We start from the raw sequence: 20,886 nt of genomic DNA, 5'->3' as shown, positions 1-20,886 counted from the left end.
AGAAGAGTCTGTAGATATCTTGCACTTCACATCAGTTTATGGGTGAAAGCTCTAAATTGCATAAAACTACAGTGTGCAGATGGTGTTTATACAAAATGATTGCTGAACTTCCTGACAGCCACTTTCCCCCCGACTAATGTGGTTGATCGTCGCTGTCTATTTGTCTTTTTTTTTTTCCATCAGCATTTACAGGAGAAGTGACACTTTATGTCATGTTACTTCTGACATGAATCACAACATCTCCAGTCTCCAGACGTTTTCAAAGATAACTTCGGTAACCGAGAAAGATAAATGCAAAGCTGCTTTCAAGACATCAATTTGCAGTTATCATGAATTCATTACCCAGCACTATCTCTGCAGACACTTGTATGCACGTGTGCTCCTTCAGTAATAAATGCAGGTCAATTCACAACACACAAAACGTGTCACGTTCAACACACAATGCATGCGTTTTATACCAAGACTTATTATGCTTACAGAATGTGTAAAAACATCTAGACGGAAGATTGAAAACTTCTTCTCAGGTTTTTGGGTTAAAAGAGCTCTTCCAACTTCATCGGGACACAAAAGAGAGCTCAGTTAATGTTACTCTGGTAAAGGTCCCTGGGCATACAGATAACATATTGAGGATGTCAAGAAAACTCTGGAGGCCTATAATGGCCTCACTGCTCCATTTGAAACGTAGTTAACCTTAAGGGTTATTTATCACTGTTAGGGTCACTGGGGGCACTTAGTATTTACTGCAGGACATGGAGGATAGAGGAGAGGGGATTGAGAGGAAGCAACCCTTATCACTATACACTGGGTAATGTGGTTGAGGTATACATACATCAAAATTGTTTAACTGGTTGATAAAGACCAGGATGCTTCACTCTTCACTCTTTTTAGCGTTAAACTGTTTAACAGCAGCCAAGGACCTTTACATGTTGGCAGCCAAATGTTTTCTTGGTATCCCAGGAACACATCAGAATAATTTCCCTAAGTCTTTAGTTGGGAATTTCTCTGGAAAGGCAGTAATAGTCGTGAAGCAGAACATACAATGGGCCTCAGCCAGCTGATGGGTCCCCGAATGGGACATGTGTGGACTTCAGAAGAAGCTGCAGCCCGCCTTTCTTCTTTCTCTTTAGATTTTCTGCCATTTTATCCAAAGTATTTGTCCCCCGTAACAAACCCTGGAGCCTTCAGATGTAGTTAAACGATAGAGAAAATGGCCAAACCCTGTTTATTCAAAGCTGATTTCATCACGCCTATAAATCTCTGAGAAATCAAAGCCCATCTTAAACCCGCCCCTCAACTCCCCCATTGTCTTGCTAATTCACATTAGAGCGCGGCTGGCTGCCCACTTTGACAGCGGCCCTGACAGTCTGGGCAAAGTTGTAGATGTGGAACCTGAAATTCCCCTTTGGCCCATGACCTCTGACGCTACATCCTGCAACAAGACCCTCAAAATGCACAGCAATCTCCCAGCCATGTCTGTCCTTGGATGCATGAAGATACAATGAATAAAGATGAAAATAATAGTTTTCTGATTTCTTTACACTGTGCATCCAGAAAATATTCACAGGGCTTTAACTGTTCCACATTGTGCCATGTGCCATGTTACAGCCATATTCCAAAATAGATTTCCCCCCTCAAAGTTCTATCAAAGTTCTATATACAATCCCTTTAATTAAAAAGTGAAAGAAGTTTGCTTGAAATTCTGTCAAATTTATTAAAAATAAAAAACAAAAATATAATATGTACACAAGTATTCACTGAGTATTGCTCAATATTTTGCTGGCACAACTTGAGCAGCAATTACCGCCTCAAGTTTTTGTTTTGTTTTGTTTTGTTTGCTTTATGAATATAATGCAACAAGCTAGGCATACCTATTTTGGGATGTTTCTTTCATTCTTCTTTACAAAACCTCTCACGCTCCATCAGGTTGGGTGGAGAGTGTCAGTGTAGAGCCCTTGCTCCAGTCTGAGGTCGAGAGTGTTCTGAAACAAGTTATCATCAAGGATGTCTCTGCAGATTGCTGAATTGACTTCAGTTTCACAGTTCCTGCTGCCAAAAATATTCACAATGCATGATGCTGCCCCGACCTTGCTTGACTGTAGGGATGACATTGGCCAGGTATGGTTAGCATTCAGGCCAAAGAGTTCAATCTTTGTTTCATCAGAACAGAGAATTTTGTTTTCTGTGATATTTTCATAGTTTTCATGGACAAGCGGGCTGTCATGTGTCTTTTGCTGAGGACTGGTTTCTGTCTGGCCACTCTACCGTACATGATTGGTGGGGCGTTACAGAAATGGTTGGACAGTCTTCTTCTTTCCAAAGAGCAATGCTAGAGCTCTGTCAAAGGGAGTGCTGGGTTCTTGGTTACCTCCCTGGCTGAGGCCCTTCTAACCTGATAGCTCAAGGAAGAGTCCTGATACTTCCAAACGTCTTCCATCTACAGATGATGGAGCCCACTGTGTGCATTCAGGCCTTCAGTACTGCAGAGATTTTCTGCACTCTTCCCTCGACCTGTGCCTCAATACCTCCTATCTCAAATTCCTTGGATTTCATGACTTGGTTTATGCTCTGACCTGCATAGTCAGGTATGGGACCTTTATAGGTGTGACCCTTTCCAAATCATATCCTATTAACTTAATTTACTACAAGTGGACTCCAATGCTCTCCATCCAACCTGATGGAACACCAATTTAAGGTGTGCTATACACTGTACGCTGTAATTGCTGCCAAAGGCACTTCAAGTATTAAACAAAGGCTGTGAATACGTACGTATATTATATTTTTGCTTTTTATTTGTATAAATAAATAAATCTAAAAGACACAATTTTTTTTCACTTGATCTGCATGGTGTATTGTGTGTATAATTTTGTAATAAGCCTGTAACATGACAAAATGTAGAAAAAGTGAAGTGCTGTGAATATTTTCCAGATGCACTGTAAAAAGCTCATTGCCACAAATGCTCATGGCTACAAATACTATGTGGATGCACACGCCCACACAAACACTTACAGTGAAGCATACAAACACATCCGTAAAGTACATTAAACATTAACATATTCTATCTAAACTGTGAGCTTGAACACAAAATTGCCCATCATTCGAGCTCTTTATAGGTTTGTTTCCAATAGCAGTCAGCTGTGTGGAAGCAAAAGGGTCGGAGGTACTAAATGCAACACTATAACATCATGAATTTAATAAAAAAATCCATTTTAAGTGCTGTTTTGTATTTAAGCCTCAAAAAATTGTCACAGTGTGCGTTCACCAATCTCAAGTGACATAGAATAGTATTTGATTCAAAACATTGCTTCTGCAACTCGAGACTTAATTAAACCAGCATCTTGTTAATAACTTAGTCCCAGAAGCAAGATTCATAATCATTGAGTAAGAAGAGATGTGATTACATGTGGTGGGGGAAAAAAAATCAATTATCGAATGCTATTTTTATGCACATTGGAATTGTCTCCATAAATAGAATTTGGGGGGGTGATGTTACATTTGGTTCCTATACGTCAAATTTCCCTTCATATTTCTGCGTGTGTGTCCTTCTCTCACAGATACAACTCATACACTTAATTCAGTTTCAAATGTTATATGGCCAGCTACAAAGACCTTGTAATTCAGTGCTGGTGGCTAACAAGGGTTTCTATACTGGTGTGACAAGACTAGTGAGGCAAACATGTCTTCTTTAATTATACGGCAGCAAGTTGGAGAGTGTTTGCTGCTTTCTGGTGTTTCAGGCCTGAGCAGAGATCCTCCAAATTAAAGAGCGGTGTGACAGTGCCGAGATGCATCGCTGTTGGGAAACATGGTACAGCGGTTAGACGGCTGCTGATCCATTTATGTGCTTCAAATGCGCTTCCCACATTTGAGTCGTAGATGAAAATATGTGGATAATTTGAGAGCGCTTGTGAGTGCTTGCACATGTGAAGATAATTACGCACAAAGTGGCACAAAAATTGATTTGAAACCATGATACAGTTGAGACCAAAGAGATTCAAATCTCTTCATACAGAAACAAATGGGTGATCTTCATCATGAAGACAGAATTTGTCACATTTGATCATTTCACCCATGAAATGTTTGGCTGTGACAGTCAGAGGGTGGTTATACACAAAGAAACAAAACCCATAATTGATGCCTACATGTATTTCACTGCTGGTGACCTGTTGTACACCAGTCATTCATTATCAAGCCTTACTGAAGCAAACAATGAATTACACATAACAGTCTTCCGTAGTATTGCCACTTAGGTTATAGTTATTTTCACAACTGACCTTGCACCTTTTGAAAATACCCAAAAGCCACTAATAGACAGACAGACACAGATAGTAAGCATACATAGGTAGATCCAGTTACAACCATTAATCGGTCAGTGGACTAAATAAGCCCATAGATGTGATATCTGCTGGCAGATCAAATGAAGGATGGCGGTCATGGCCTGATCTGGTGGGTCAAACTGAAGTAGCTGTGTTATTTCAACCTCAGTGACCCTGGCCAGTGGCTTAAGCCTTCCCAGCGGATTTGAGAGTGGATGAGGAGTTGAGACCAGAGCAGCTAGAGGTGTTTGGAGTGGGCGTCTTTGTTTGTCTCCCCAATCTGAACGCTTTTCTCTATAGTGACTGATCACCTGAGCCTCGATGTCTGCTGAGGTCTCGAGCAAGGAAAGCTTGAATTACACCTTTAGCAAACACTTCACCTCTCAGAGTTCATAGAAGGGTGGATAGCACGGTCGCTTACACCAGATAAAAGCGCCACATACTCAGACCTATTCACTCAGGTGAGTTCAGAGGTTGCTGGTTCCGAAATGATGATGCTCATACAGATAGTAGTAAAATCCCAGTCATAGTCGGCATGCTCTGAATAGAAGTAAGATAATCTCCCTCTTGTTCTTCAACTTCAAGTTACGTTATGTTTGTGTGAATTCACCTACATTTGTTACAACTGTATTTTTACAAGCTTGGGTCAAGTCTGTTGTTGCTATGCTACAGCTGCAAGTATGTTAATGATCAGGCCTATAAGCTACCAGCTTTGTACACTCTGTTTCAATAGCCTCTGTCTGATGACTGATTATGATTGGCTGATTGACTGATTTAACATTTTTAACATCCACAGTCGTAGAAGGAATTTATCCTTATTTATAAATCCAAGACAAGGATGTATGAGTAAGAAAGCCCAATTAGGGTTGTAAAGAGTGTTGATATGATGGAGACCAGACGATGTAAGCAGCAGAGAGACCAGAAAACCTTTTTAAAGATGTCTGTAAACACGAAGGAACCCCAGTCGTAAGAGATTAGTCTAAATATTGTCATCCCACAGTTAACCCTGCCAGTGAGAATCTTCACATACCTAAACAGTGAGAGAGAGAACCCGAACTGAACCTCTGGTTCAGATGGGGTTAATAGGTTCCCCTAAATGTCTGTGTAGTGCAAATATTGACAGTGACTCCATGTTCTCATGTAATGACCTGCTTCGTGGAAGATCTCTCCTCTTTTCTTGTTGCTTGCAGCCGCAGAGCACAAACAGCTGTTCTGTGATTGCTTACTTGGACAATGAGAAAATCCAGGTCTCAGTGTACAAAGAGCCATATCACTAATGATTACCCAGGCTGCCCACAGCTGAAACATAAGCCTAAGCAGTATTCCAGACTCATGCCAGTAGTTCACTCCCAATAGCAAAAGTAAAGATATAATCATTTATCATGCATCATTTGATATGTGTAGTAATATGCCCTCCTATTAAATCCCTTTGAAAGGTAATGAAATTACATCCAGGGAGGGATATTATAAATAATTTCAATAATGCAATCTCAGTTTGACCACCGCCTAATTGGGTAGCAGGTATAAACATGTGAGCAAATGAACAATAAATATAAGATGTGAAATGCTGTTATGTCTCTCAATCAGGCTCACATTTCAGGTAGCAATTAAACCTGTTTATATTTAAGCTTCACTTGTAAATAATTTGGTAAGGGAGTGATGTATTGGCTCACTATCCCTTTCAGATTCCACCACAGGCAGGTAGAGAGAAGTTTATATGTAATATAGCTATATAGATACACACAGCTATTCAATGGTGCATTCACATTAATCCAGAGGAGATGAACCCAAGACACCAGCATCAAACAATCAGGCCTCTCAGTGTTTATTCAGTCTGTTCAGTCAAGTATACTGCAGTGTAGCTAACTGAAAGGCAGGTCTTCCAAAGAAAGGTGGTTCTTTGTTGTTAGCAGCTCATACTGAGCTGTAACAGTATTTGTATATCTGTTGCTTTGTTAATTTTGACAATTTTGAATCCAAAGTCCATCCCAACATGCTGACTACAAGTGACCTGGAGACTGGACCTTGAATACACAGGAGGATAAATATATACAGTGTCTCATGTAATGTTATCTGACGATAATGTAAATCAATTCTATTGAATAAACTGATGTTTTGGTCTTACAGAACATGTTAGAGGCCAGTCTTATGCAGACTGCTAGTCTATGATATTTTCCCTCTTTATCTCGGATAAATGTTGTATGTTTGAAAATTGAGAATGAATATGTTATTAAAATAATCAAAAGTTATTTAGGCTTATAATCCACCCTGGTTCAAGGCTTCCAATAAATGAATAAAAAATGTTCTTTGCCCTGGAGAAGTGTCTTTCTGTTGTCTTTCTTGTATGAAAGCACCAGTTATCTATGATAAGCCTGGTTGAGTGAAATGTCTATGAAAGTGCCCCTGATTTAATTCCTCATTTATGGTGTCAGGCAAACAAAAGTGCCCCAGGCACACACAAGGCTGTGAACCCTTTAAATGTGTTTTGGAAAAGTCTGAACTGATGAGTGAGTTGTGCTTAAGCAAGGAAAAAATTTCCAGCAACACGTTGCTTTCACAAACACAGGGGCACACTTTGCACAGCTGTGATTCACCACTGGCTTAAAGTTAAATCTGCATCGTTGTTTATAAATCCATCAAAGAAAAGGCATAAAAAATTAAATTCTATAAATGAAATCCATAAAGTCAAAAACATGCTAAGCTTGAATGTTCATTCCCTGGATCTCTCACAAAGCCTCGAGTGGTAAAGGCAAACAATGGTGATCATTAGCTGTATCATAAAGAGCATCAGCTAATGATCCCGGTAACCTTTCAGCCTGTATACAGAGGTCCTCTGCTTAGCGGGGGAAGTCAAGCGTGAAAATTTGAGGTGCCTCCATCAAACCAGATTTCCAAAGCTGTGTGGAGAGATGTGTGATTTGTTTTGATGCTGTTACTAAGTATTCATTTAGGAAGCACAAATACAATATGTGTATACTTTCAGTGTGTGCATGGCATTACACAATATCGTAGAAACCTGCGTTATTTCTTCAATAGCAGTGCTATTGAAGCACTATTCAGGTATTGTTTTGGATTTTCTGATGGCTGGACCACAGACAAACCTCTAGCTTTTGAAATTCTTCCCTCTCAGCCTTTACTACACTACGCATCTTGAGCTCTCTGTGGTTGTATGGAAAACTGTCCAGTGGTAAACTTGGTAATTGTTTCTTTCTGAGCTAGTAGCAGAAAATAATTGCTGTCAGAGCCTTGACCTTTTTCGCTAGCTGCATTTGAAGGAAGAATAGTCTGCATACCTTCTATTGATTTATCCAAGAAAAATGCTACCTTTCTGTGCTCTTTGTGCAGTGCAGATGCAGTATGACTCAGCGCCACGTTATATGGCATTAATGTCTTCAATTAACCATCAGTATACAACACCTCCATGCATTTATCCATGCTCTAAATAAAAAAGATTATATAGAAAAGCTCAAAGGGAAAAGAAAAACAAATATGCTAAACTTGCTGTCAGAAAAGGCTCTATTCTAGTAGATATCATATTGTCTTCGACAGAAGTAACAAGTGTTTTTTACAGCTACATTGACACCTCAAGTGTGTTTATGCACTCTAACAAGACTTTTCCGTCTGGGCCTGTCAGCGTGTCAAGAAGCCTTTTGACAGTGCTGAAGTTCACACCATGTTCATTTTGTCAAGTTTATCCCCCACCCTCGACATATGACCAGCAGCAGAGCAAACGTCAACACTAAACCTCTGGATCATAAAACGCAGGATTCATGAGGAGAAGTTCTGGGTTAGCCAGGGGTAAGATGAGGATTTGTTCAATGCAAAGCTGGAGGTGGAGCACAGCACTGCCTTGACATGGAACCCAAAGCTGTACATCATCACAGTGAGCTATTACAAGCACTAGGAGCTTGGCGCATATCAAAGTTCTGATTTTGTTCAAAAGGTGCACGTTGCCATTATTCATGTCACTGTAGCGTGACATGAATAATCGCCACAGTAATGCTACCATTATGTATAAGCGTATAAACACTGAACAATTGAGTTTTTTTTTAAAAAAAGGACAAAAAGTAGAACAACATGTTGATGTTATTGATTAGCAGTCATTTCTCTTTCAATATCGATCAGAAAGGTCTCTTAATCCTCAGTGTGTGATACAGTCCTGTGCAAGGAAGGGACTGTATGTCACATGCTCATACCTCTGATCCTATTTCCCACAGGACAGAGGCGTCATATATCTAATCTGGCTGTAAAACGTCACCTCAACTGAGAAAGGAGTTTTGAGCCCTTTGCACTAGTTTGCCTTTTCAATTTTATCTGTATTTGTTTGTACGGTTCCACCGTGACATGCTGAGATGACTATAAATTAAACGACTACAACTGCTTATAAATGTTCGTCATAACTTTCTAATTAAAAACAAGCGTGGAGCTGTACAATAACTTGTGAAGTGAACAGAAATACTCCCAAGTCAGCTGCTTCGCTCACGTCTAGTGCTTGCGGCTATTTCCTAGCCAGGCAACCAGATCATAGCAGCCTCATCTTAAGCTTGCGAGAGTTCACAGGTCCCATTCAGACACTGTTAAACTTGAGTCGTGAGTGGAGCTGACTAACCCTGACAACTGTGGCTCACCAAACTCTGTTTGATCAGGGATCAGCCTGCTGAAAACACTGCAAGGCATGATGTCGCAGCATGTCTCTTGTGGGTGATGTGAAATAAGTGTTGACAATTTAAAACATGGTAAATTAGCAAATCGGAAATGTTCTCATCAAGTTTGCACGCCTGGAAGGTGCCAGTTGAGTCCCTTTAGTTCATCCCAATGGCAAGGAATGAGTTCATCAGCCAAAATGATGTGCACATATCTAAAGTTTTTTATTGTCTTGCAAAGAGTTTGACTTACTTTTATGAGGAACATTTCTCTGTGGCCACCTTAAATCTGTTTTTAGCGTTTATAAAGCTTAAAACTGTCCTTATCCATTCTGGAAACAAGTAGCATTTAATGTGGAAACTCCAGTGCGTGTACCCGGGGAAGGACCTCACAATGAAGTAGGAGTGATTTCGTGTCAGGCTTTTAAATATCTGGAATGAATCGTGTCTTATAGTTAAGGTTTTAGGATTGAGATTAAGTAGAGGGTAGAGAGAATTTTAGTGTTGGAAAGTTAGTAAGAAACATGACATTCAATGTTTTTTAGAGCTATTATATCAAAGTATTATAAAGAATTCACAAATAAAATAATTGTAGATAAAAATGTGTCATTAGAAAACAAAGTGCTTTTCATTCTTTTCATTCTTTTCATTCTTTCTGTCCAAAGAAGCTTCTTTAAAAAAAAAAAAAAAAAAGATGAATTGCTTCACACCAGGCTCTTATAATGTAGGTCAGATATCAGGCTTTATTTTAGTTTGTTCGTTATTTGTATGAGGATAAAAGACATGGAGCAGGAGAGAGGAGAAGAGGAGATAGGGTGAAAAGAGAGAAAGCTCTTTGAAAGGAGTAAAGTACTGAACGGTCTGAGCCATAGGCATGCTGTTTCTGGGTGGAAGCGGAGTTCCTGATGAGCTAAAAGCAATTTTTCAAAGTTTGTAGGGCATGAAGCCATCTTTAAAGCTGACAGGTCTTTGATCCTGTGGTTTGCCATGATTCGTTTCTGATTAATGTGGAATTTGGTCCTTCATTCATGCGGATACGTCCCACGCACACACAAACACACAGATGCGCACACGCATACATGTGCACTGATCCTGAATTCGTATTCTGCCTCTACACAGTCACACAGCGCTGACAGACCAAATGTGAGAGACGTCAACATGCAGCCGATTCCAAAAGAAAAAAAAAAGCATCCCAGTGCAGTAGGGAACACGACTTGTTTTCCTCTAGTTTCATGTGTTTGAAGACCAAGTAAAGAAAAATTACCACCGAAGGCAAAATTTTAGAGATTAAAAAAAAATAAAATAAAGAAATAGGGAAAGAATTTGTTAAATAAGTGATTTGTGACTATCATACTCCTGGGAAGTGTTTTCCATAAGAATTTACTGCAGTGTACAAAATACCTTGCAGTTCAAACCAGGCCACAGTAAACAGAGGAAGTTCCAGGTGAAATGGGGAAACATTATCTTTAATTTTATTTGCTTTTAGAAATAAAATCCATGCCTGCAGGGCAAAGAAAATAAAACTGTCAACACTTTTGTGAGCTCCCTCTGTATCTTTAACTGCAGCAGACAGCTGAACTTTATACCCTCTTTGTCTCAGTTTGAAGGAAGTCGACAAATGTTGTAAGACAGCACTTCTAATCCTGACCTGAAAGTGGCATCCGTCCATTATCCAACTGTTGGTGCTAGCCAGGCTGATGATGGCAAAAACAGAAAACAATACACTCTAAACATCGTAAAGTCAATTTATAGCTATAGCACAATTCATATACAGGTTTGAAAGGCACTAAAGCACCCACACAGAAACACACACACACACATAAACATATAGTTTAAAAATATCATGTCCTTATCCTGACTACTACACTATCATACTGAGGCAAATTCTGCACTGGCAGCTCTCAAAGCGCTCAGTAGAGTTATAATATGCTTTATTATACTCGACCCATCCAGCTGAAGATGAATTGGACCCTAAATATAATCTTCAAGGGGAGCAAAAAGTGCATTACAGTAATCTAATTGTGAGGTGAATACATGGATCACTTTTTGTGAGTCAGGAAACTCTTATGTTTAGATTCTTTTTTTTTTTTTAAAGATTACTGAGCCCTGCCATAATAGCAGTGGTGGAGTGCTGTGAGTACAGTTGGACATCAATAAAAACACTCAGGTTTCTGCCTTTGTACTTTTTCGGCATGAGTTTTTTTATTTATTTATTTATTTCTTGGAGTTGGAGAAAGTTTTGAAATATTGAGTGCTTGAGATCATCAGTGCATCTTTCAAGCTTTTCAGGTTGTCTAAGCAAAGTAACACATGCAGCTGTATGTCAGATTGATAGTGGGATTTATTGTGTTTCAGTATGATGGTTCCAAGAAAGCGAAAAGACTGAATAACAGTGGACAAAGGGATGACTCCCATGAAACACCTCAGAAAATGTGGAATTCTTCAGACTTGAAGTTGTTGAGAGATGCAGTTGAAGTCCATCCATCTATCCAGCCTGTTTCAGCTGTCATGGAGTAACAGGCATAGTATAGCCTGGATAAACTTGTTTTTTCCAATTAACCTAATCCATGCGCACATATGTCTTTGGACTTTCGGAGAAAGCTGGAGTGTCTGTAGAGAACCCACACAAGCATAGGGAAAACATGCAAAATCAAAATGTCTCAGCTGACCACTGGATTTGAATCCAGGACTTTCTTGCGCCACGGTAACAGCACTAATCAGTGCACCACATCTACCTTAGTGCTACACTACTGTGATACCTGCAGTTAAAGGTCGTCCTTTTAAACCCTTTGGAAACATGATCAGTATAACACCTGGAACGTCACATATGCACTGTCACTGACTGAGTGGAAGCTTTCTAAATATATTAAGAACGAGCGAGGAAATTGTCTAAATAATAAAATGCAGCACCAGTTTAGCATCTGTTTAGTGTAATCATTGTTCAAAAGTTGTGAGTCCTTTAACAAGAGCCATTTCAGTGCTTTTTCAGTGTTTCCAGCAGTGACTGAAATAATAATAGGAAGGTGAGCTTCCTCAATCCTGGGTCTGGTGTTACTGATAAGTCAACATGAGCAGATTGTTTGAAATAAAACTGAGAAAAAAAAGTCTAGAAATGTAAATATGGTCTGTGATCTGAAAGGAGAATTATACCACGTTCAGATTTTCCATCTTCAAATCAATCCAGGCAAGCGCTGAATGTACTCAAAGGAAAGATGTTTGCCTATGATGGTGAAGGAAATTAGGTCCTGGCTAAACACGTCAAGGTGTTTTCCTTAAATTTTTCAGCTCCATTCGCCATCATGTAGAGTGAGGGCAATCATGCTGAGGAAAACCTTCTTCTCTTCCCTCTTTTCTTTATGTTTCCGGAGTCTGGCTGTATCACACCACATCGAAAAGCCTCAGCAATTATTCGGTTATTCATCCAAACCTTACTCTCCTCTGTGTTTCTCTTTGATGACTTTCATTAAATCACTATGTGAGACAACGGGCTGAACCCCAAAGGCCAGTTGTTCCATTCTGTGGGTGTGCACCAGCTGGTCCAAGTTATGTTGGGAAACTATTGTAGAAGCTCTTCAAATCTGCTTTCTTTTTCCTCCAATGCAGCACAGAGAAGAAATTCTGCTACAGTTTTACAGCCATTGGACTACAACACATCTCTCTTTCAGCCAATGCCTTACAAATGGGGCAAAAGACCTGTCACAGTGTGGATTTAAATGTGTTAATTTCAGCTTTTAGTTGCAGGACAAATCTTTATCTAGGTCATCCATCTTACGTAAAGGATAGAGACGATCTATTTTTCCTGTGTTGTGTTCCTTCACGTGTCACTTCCTATTTAGATTTCGGGTTAGTGAGTGTCTTTGGAGCACATTTACACCAGGATGCTGTGCAAGTCTTAGAAGGTGAGCCTGCAGACCCATCAAGATTTGTTTAAGTCAAATACCCCCAGCCTGGTATTTCTTTTATTCAGAGATATTACAATCCCATAAGTGATTCATAAACATCTTAGTGCTCAGTCGGAATGTTGCAGCTGACAATCAGATGTGTGCGTGGGTTCACACATGTATGGATCGCAAGTGGTCAGTATCCATTATAGACAGAGTATATTTCAGTGTCTGAAGCACTGACTGTTAATATAAGAAGACTACGAATCAGAAGTGCCCAATTTTGGATGAAAGGGTGGCAAACCACCCAAGCGAGGATGCAGCTATAACCTGCATACATGGATTGCCTGACTAATTATAACATATAAATAAATAAAAAATATGTTATTTACTCAAATTAAAATGCACGTTTCTTGGATAGTTTGTGGCACACAGCAAGCTATATTAATTGTCAGAAATGAGTGTATTAATTAATTCTATATAGTCAACACTACACACACAATTAACAGATTTAGGTTCAGTGACTCAGATTGGTGCAGATCAAGTTTAGCAGGCAACTGGGGAAACCTACCCGTCATTAAAAGCAGCCGGGTAAGATGAAGAGGTGATTTCTTTAAAGAAAGAAAAAGAAAAAAAGCTTCACCACTACCATTTTGTTATAAATGCAAATATTAGACGTAGAGACCGAATTTCTTTTTTCATATCAAGCTGTTGGTCTGCTTATTTCACATGAGAGTTGTGGAGTCTTCCTAGCTTTGTTTTTTATTCACTGAATTTGCCGCTTGATCTGAATATGCGACTTTATTTGTACCCTGTTTCTGCTTGACATGCATTTCTATTTAACCTGGAGTTTGGTATTGTGAAATAATTCATTTGAAAGGACGTGGAAAAAAAAAGTTGAATAAACAAAACAAAGGGCCGCTAATGCTGCTGGTTTATGAGAAGAACTAAAGCGTGCTGCATGGTTAAAGTGGGCATATTAAAAGCATCATAAAACAACAATCAGGATTTAAAACAAACAAACAGAGTAGTCAGATATGTTTGAGAAATATTACATTTAATGGAAACCTTCAACAGAAGGCCAAAAAACATTTCCTAACCTCAAGTACAGAGAGTTTTATGTGAGCTTGCAGGCGACCACCCACTCAATGCTTCTCTCTGTTCGGCTCTTTCTCTCCTGACTTAGCCACCGCTTCAACCTTCTATAGCACACGGAAGAAAGAAAAAAAAATCTAGGTGATGATGATGTGGGTGGGTGAATGGCTCATCTTCGTGACTGCTTAAATACTGACACGCAAGACTGTCTAGCTAATGTCACGTAAAATTTACAGTACAGAGATATTAACCCTGCAACATGAAATTATTAAGTTCACGCCATTAAACACTTTGCATTCCTTTTCAGTAAAGCCTTTCCACCAGCCAGTGACCCATAGCTCAGAGGACTAGGACACGCTCTGTATTAGGAGAGACAAGGCAGACTAATTTAATTATTTCTGCTGTGATACAATTGTTATGATTGTAATGACAATTATGTTCAGAAAAATGCCTGTTTTCTGTGAGTTGGTGCTTTCCATTCCCACATTAGTCTTTGCTGTCTGTTTAAGGTTTCCTGGGACTTGCTGAAATTATTTCAATATTATATATGTGACAAAAGTTCATTTGTAGGTCAGACATTTAGCTTCATCCGTCTACCATTGTAGACTATTTCACAGGCTACATCTCAAGTGGGAGGGGCAGTAAAACCATGGCTGAATACAAAATCTTTAAAGGTGCAAACCCTGACATCAGGAATAATTTGGTCCTAAAAATAAATAACAGGGTTGTTTGTTTTTTTTTTAGACCATCTACACCACACTAGGAATAGTTTGGTGTTGGAAAACTGGAGTTATGAATGACTCCTCCGCAATTTACATATTTTTTCTCAGTCATGCAGTTGGCTACATTGGACCTGTGTTGAGTAATAAGTAAGGAGAGTATTTGGTATCAATGTGGCAAATACATGATGCACAGGTCTTGCATCTCCATGAAGGCAATAAGCGACGCACAATCCAAGGCGAGCAGCTGTCTCAGGGGACAGATTCAGCATTAAGGTGTTTGACACCTAGAATGTGCTAATTGCTGCAAAGATGCTGATGTTGTGTAATTCTCCTACGCTTACAATCACAACCATATGAAAAGAAAGAATGGGATCCAGAGGGTACGGGGAAGTTTGGTAGATCTGTTTACAAACAAGTTTGATAGCCACATTTGGCTAATTAATGATTACCATTTGATTGGTAGCAGAAATCTGTGCTCCTCTCATGTTATAGTTTGCATTTTTGCTTGAAGTTGAAGCACCAATGTCTCAAAAGGGCAAATGTGGCAACAGGAAAAAGAAATGAGAGCTTGTCATCTTATTGACAATGACCGACAGCGCTCCCCTGATACCATGGCAACATAAGCAGTTCTGCTCAATAGAACCCATGACGAATCAGGACCTTGATGTTCACTGCTTACCAAGTGAGGACAACAGGGGGAGGGAGATCAAGGGCAGAACTCATTCAGATCAGGAATAGGTCACCAGCTTTATAGAGGCAATGAAATATGATCGCCGGAGTGGATTTCCTCCTCACTGGGAATCAATTAAATGCTCAGTATCATGAATTATGAACATCTAAAAAAGTACATCAAGAAAAGTTATTATACACATGGCGTGGGTGTTGTATATTATTTCTGTAAATACAGAAAATGACCATTTAGTTTGTATTGCCTCATAATGACTATGTTGAGTTTGTGATGTGTTACCCTCTGTTCAAACTGTTGATACTTCTCTCTCACGTTCTTGGATCCACCAGAGGTATAAATGATCAAAAAATATGATCCAACGACTAAAGTATTGTTTTCATTTAATTAGGCATTCAATGTGATCAGAATATGAGAAATAAAAAAACAATCGAGATTTCAGATTCGCAGTGCTTAGCCTGCTTCAGGGACTTACCAAGAAGAAACACATGGCCTGCTGAAAATAAGCACCAAAAACACTTATTGACTGATTGCAATTGTGTGGATGGAAGATTACCAGAGTGCGTTGGAGAGACCGTCTTGGGAAATTCCCTGTTCTATTCCCGAATTACTTTAATTTCTGTTTAATCCCAGGAGCAGGAGTTTAACAAACCAGTTAATTGCAAAATCAGATTAAATCCCTAAAAGCCTTAAAATTATCTCTGTGTGAAGTGCTTCTCAGATGCTCAAGGCAGACATATTATTGTCCCTAGGCAATTTTTATTGTGGCTTCTCTGGTAGAAGCCAACAAGTCTTTAAATCATGAATTCCCACTGCTTATCCTTGTCCAGGACGATACTGAAATATGTTTTGCAATATAACTTTATTGAATATAGTGCCTCATGGACTTGTCTCTGCTGCTGCCAGAAGGAACATTTCTATATTTAAGAGCTCTGTTTTAAAAATTATTCCTATCCATTACACACTTATGTACAGATAAATACATCCAGCCAATTCTCAGACAATGCCTCTCACTCCAGATTAGCAATAAGATAAATACCCTCCTGCTCTTTCTTCAAATTTCAGACAGACAACAGACCATGCAACAGACAGTCCAGTTTGTAATCCCACTGAGGGTCCTATATATCCCTCTGGGTCCAAATCTTGGATTATGAAGGTGACATTGGTGCATGGAGAGTAGAGCTATACACACCTCATTACAGAGAAAGCAGGATAAGACTGAAAAAACATAGACATGTCTGAGCTGGGCGAGGTCACAGGTGGTGAAGTCTGAACAAGCGAGGGGGGAAAAAGCTCTTTCTTTAAAGACGTGGGGTTGAATTAGATTAGCCAAGCATGCTAAGGGTTGTTCTAGTACATTGCTGTACATTGTATAGTACATTGCCTTTCAGAAAATTTAGGGTACAATTCCAATATCAAAATGGTATTCCAGTCAGGACTGGTTTTGCTGAGATACACTCTCAGAAAAAAGGGTACGGTAAAAGTCCAGAGCCATCCATGAAGACACAAATGTACCCCCAGGTTTAAATGCTGAACATAAAGGTAACTATGTGTAGATTTTTGAGACTTTTACAAGGTAAACACATTCCCATGCACTAAAAACTGTATCTGCATTATTTCCGTTATATTTAATTAATATAATAATATAATTAATAAACGGTATTGGGAGGATAAAAAAAAAGAGAAATGAGGTTCAATATAGATTTTTAATCTTAGATTTTAAGGTTTTACTCTGTACTGCACCATGGTCAGCACAACAAAGAGGTCCTGGGTTTAAACCTACTTTTGTTTTCACAGGTGCAGATGTCATCGAGAAAAAGGTTTTGCGAATTTTAAATAAATTCATAGTTTCCCTGTACCTAATTATAACGTTCTGTTACATTAAGACATAATCTGTTGTGACACTCTGTTGTACCTCCAAAGGTTTAATGAGGTATTTTATTTTCTGAGAGTGTAGAGTGATAAAGTCATTACAGTGGCATACAACTGGGATTTGGTAGGTCTGGCCTAATGGAGAGTCCAAAGTGGTACCAGGCAGGCGGGCGACTGCAACAAATAGTGCTGGGAGACCACAGAATGAGCATTAACGCTAGAAGTGCCTGCACTGGTTAGAGGGCACTTCTCCCTTCATACCTTTCCTCGAGGGAATCTCTGGTTACAACAAGTGGATTTCACTGACGGTGACGCAACTCCCTGTATTCAGAACATCAGAGTATCTGTTATTGTCCTCTGAGAAGTCTTTTACAATAACGCCACAAAATCTGATCAACGTTAAGCTCATAAGAAAATATCTATTTATAATGATTAGGATGATGATAAAACCTTGGGTATCTTTTAAATAAAACCTAATGGGCTTGCACATTGTGAATTTAGTAATAGCACTGGACACACCCTGCAGCTTGAGCTTTTCACGAGTACCGATAATGACACAAACGACTGACAGTGTTTAAGGGAAAGAGTAAAATATTTTCGGAACAACTGAAAAAATTGTTTTCAGTTGTTCAGTTGTTTGCAGAAGAATTACGTGCAAACAAAAATTTTATGGGGATTAGATGAGAATATTTTCAAGTGCTACAGTTTGAAACAAGCACCTGAAGTACAGCTATGCTAGTGCATGAGGGCTAATTAAAGTCAAATCAATTGCTAAGCTAAAAATGTGATTAAAACGAGGCCCGAGGACTCTTTGCACATCTGTTTCAGCTACTGATGAAGCTAAATATAAGTCAAAGATCGAGAACACTGTCAACATGAACAGCACTGAAAAAGTGTTAGTGAGCTGATTACAGCCACAGCTGTAAGGTTAAAGGACAGGGTTTTAAGTTGTTTGATGTAACTGTTTACTGTTTGAAAATAAATTTCTTAAGAAAAATATCATTTTTACTAACACTAACTATGCTGTTCACTTTCACAGATGTTAAACAAATGAGTTTAAGCTAAAGCAGCTAATAATGGGCTTTTTTTATGTTGCAGTAAACTAATTTGGATGTGAATAGCTCTGCTGCATTTGAACAAATAAGTAATCTGCATTATTATTTTCAGAATAACATGCTGAGAGATGTTTAGCTTTTCCGGATGTTATGAAAAACTGTGTTCACAAGTCTAGATCCTGCCACCGAGGAGATCGCGAGCAGTAGCAACACATCAGAATCTGACAGCAGTGAATGCAGTAATTAGACTTGACCCGACAACTCCGAGGTGTGAGTGTGAGGCACAAATCAGTACTTTAGAGGAGCATCTGCTTCATCGTCAAATATAAACGATCCGTTGAATTTATGTAAATCAAGTTGGTCCAACTCAAAGCTAAAAAAGCCCTTTTGGAAAAGGGATTAGAGCTGGATTAGCTATGTCAGCACATACATGCCAACTCCAAGTCCACTGTCTGAGATTAATGCTTGCCCTTCCTATCGGATTAGGATTAGGGTTTGGACAATGTATAATAAATGATTAAGGGCAAGAGAGGAAGGCAACTGTTTTATTAAGCTCTAAAACAAAGTTCAGATTGTTGCTCTAGAAATTGTTGTGATTTGGGAGCTTGTTTTTTTGTCTTTCACTTTCTCCCAGTTATAAATCATGTCTTAAGATAAAAAAACAACTACAAACAAAATTATGTGATCACATGCTAAACTTTGTGAAAATAATATTCAGAACAAAAATTAAAACATAAAGGGGCAGAGTAAGTTTTTTATAATGACCTTATATCCTGTTTGTAAATGCTGCTTGATGGTGCAAGGATATTTCATCAGATAGTGAAGATGTCAGCAATCCAAATAGTAACTATTCAGTACAACGTGAAACTAAAATGATTACTGCAACATTTACTGATTTATGAATACTTTTCAGTTTCCACTCACCCTGTTTGAACCTTTTGTTAGCAAAAAAAAAGAAAAAAAGAGCGAAATAGAGAGAACACGTCCTGTTAAAATAGAAGATATGATATTAGACTTTAATACTTGGCTAACTTGGTGCAGCGGTGCTGTAGTTATTACTGTCACTTCTCTTTAAACCACCCGGGACTTTTCTGTGCTCAGCTTGCATGTTTTATCATGATCCCTGTATGGATTGTCTCCAGGTGCTCCAGCTGTCTACAAGAGAAGTGAATATGAGCGTAAATAGTTGTCTGACTTGTGGACCTACCAGGGTGTGCCGTGTTGTTTTACCTCATGTCAACTGGAATACACCCCAGTCTCCTCAAGGACCTCTAAAAGAGTAAACAGGTAGCTTACTCCAGTCTATAGAGGCAGCTGTCTCTGTAGATTGAGGCATCCACCAAGTACCTGAATTATTTTTAGTTCAAAGTCAGCCTGGTTTCTCTGTACATGCCTTTTTCTCTCAGTTCCTTCTGTCAGATGTTGTTTCTAAGGCCACTTAAATGCACAATTTAGAATCTCGCAGGTGCAGAACTGAAAGACTCAGCCAACAAGTCAGATGTTGACTGAATTAATCATCTGCAATGATTTCTGCATGTGTATGTTAAACATGTTAATCGACTCCTGCATGATTAACATCTTGGCACAATACGAAGACGTCTCATTGACATCCTAATGAGAGTACAGTTCATCCTACCGCCTCCACCCAAATTACAAATGTCTGTTCATATGTCCTCTAAACCAAACCTTCTGGTGTTGTGTAACACTTTTATTTCCATTCGCTTTTGTTCAGCTTCTCTGATTCTATTCCCCAGTGGAAGCTGCCAAGTTGATATTTGAAGTCACTTAATTCTCATGGATGCCAGGTGTCTATTTTCCTTCATCCTAACCTTCAAACAACATCAGCCTTCCTTACAACAGCCTGTAGGGATGTATGCTAACAGCAATTCCCCAGCTGGGAGCCTAGCAATTACAGAACCCCTCATCTATTCCTTTAATTGCAAAGGGAGCTGCTTCCTGGGTGATCAGACTCCTAGCCTGCCACCAGGGAGACTGGCTTCATCACTGCTGGCAGCCTCAGGTAAATGAGGGTGTTTTGCTGGAGAGTTAAATAAAGGTTGTTTGTTAATAGAGGGAGGTGATTCATACCTCTCTTGAACCATAACCTTAGCTCAGCGATTAGTTGTTCTGCTTGATGGATGGGTCACATTGTTTGAGACTAGTTCAAGGACAACACACAATGCCTCAACAGGATATCTAAGTACGATAAAGCATATTAACAGAAGGCTCTAAATATTTTCTGGAATAAAAAGAAATGTGAAAAACAGACTGAATGCTATGCAATCGACAGCAGTATCATCTTTATGAACACTACAACGTGCATGAGGGGGATCGCTCATATATATAAATGGACTCCTGAAGGCTCATCCAGGAACAAAAAAAAACAATCCGGTGCATTTCCTAATAAGTCACTTCTGGCCTGATGAGAAACCTGACACTTAATGTGTTTGTGGGGGTCATGGCAACGAAATCCTCTTAGTGGTGGCAGTGGGAAGCCAAGACAGCTAACGTGCTAATTAGCCTGTTAGCGCAACAATGTGTAAAATGGTGATTAGACACAAGATTACACTTTTGCCTGCATAAACCTGAAGCATTGATAACCCATGCTGCTACCCAACAA

The sequence above is a fragment of the Astatotilapia calliptera genome, chromosome 4 (genome assembly GCF_964374335.1).
Source record: "Astatotilapia calliptera chromosome 4, fAstCal68.1, whole genome shotgun sequence".
In the NCBI taxonomy this organism is placed as follows: Eukaryota; Metazoa; Chordata; class Actinopteri; order Cichliformes; family Cichlidae; genus Astatotilapia; species Astatotilapia calliptera.
Note: the sequence above shows the minus strand (reverse complement) of the source record.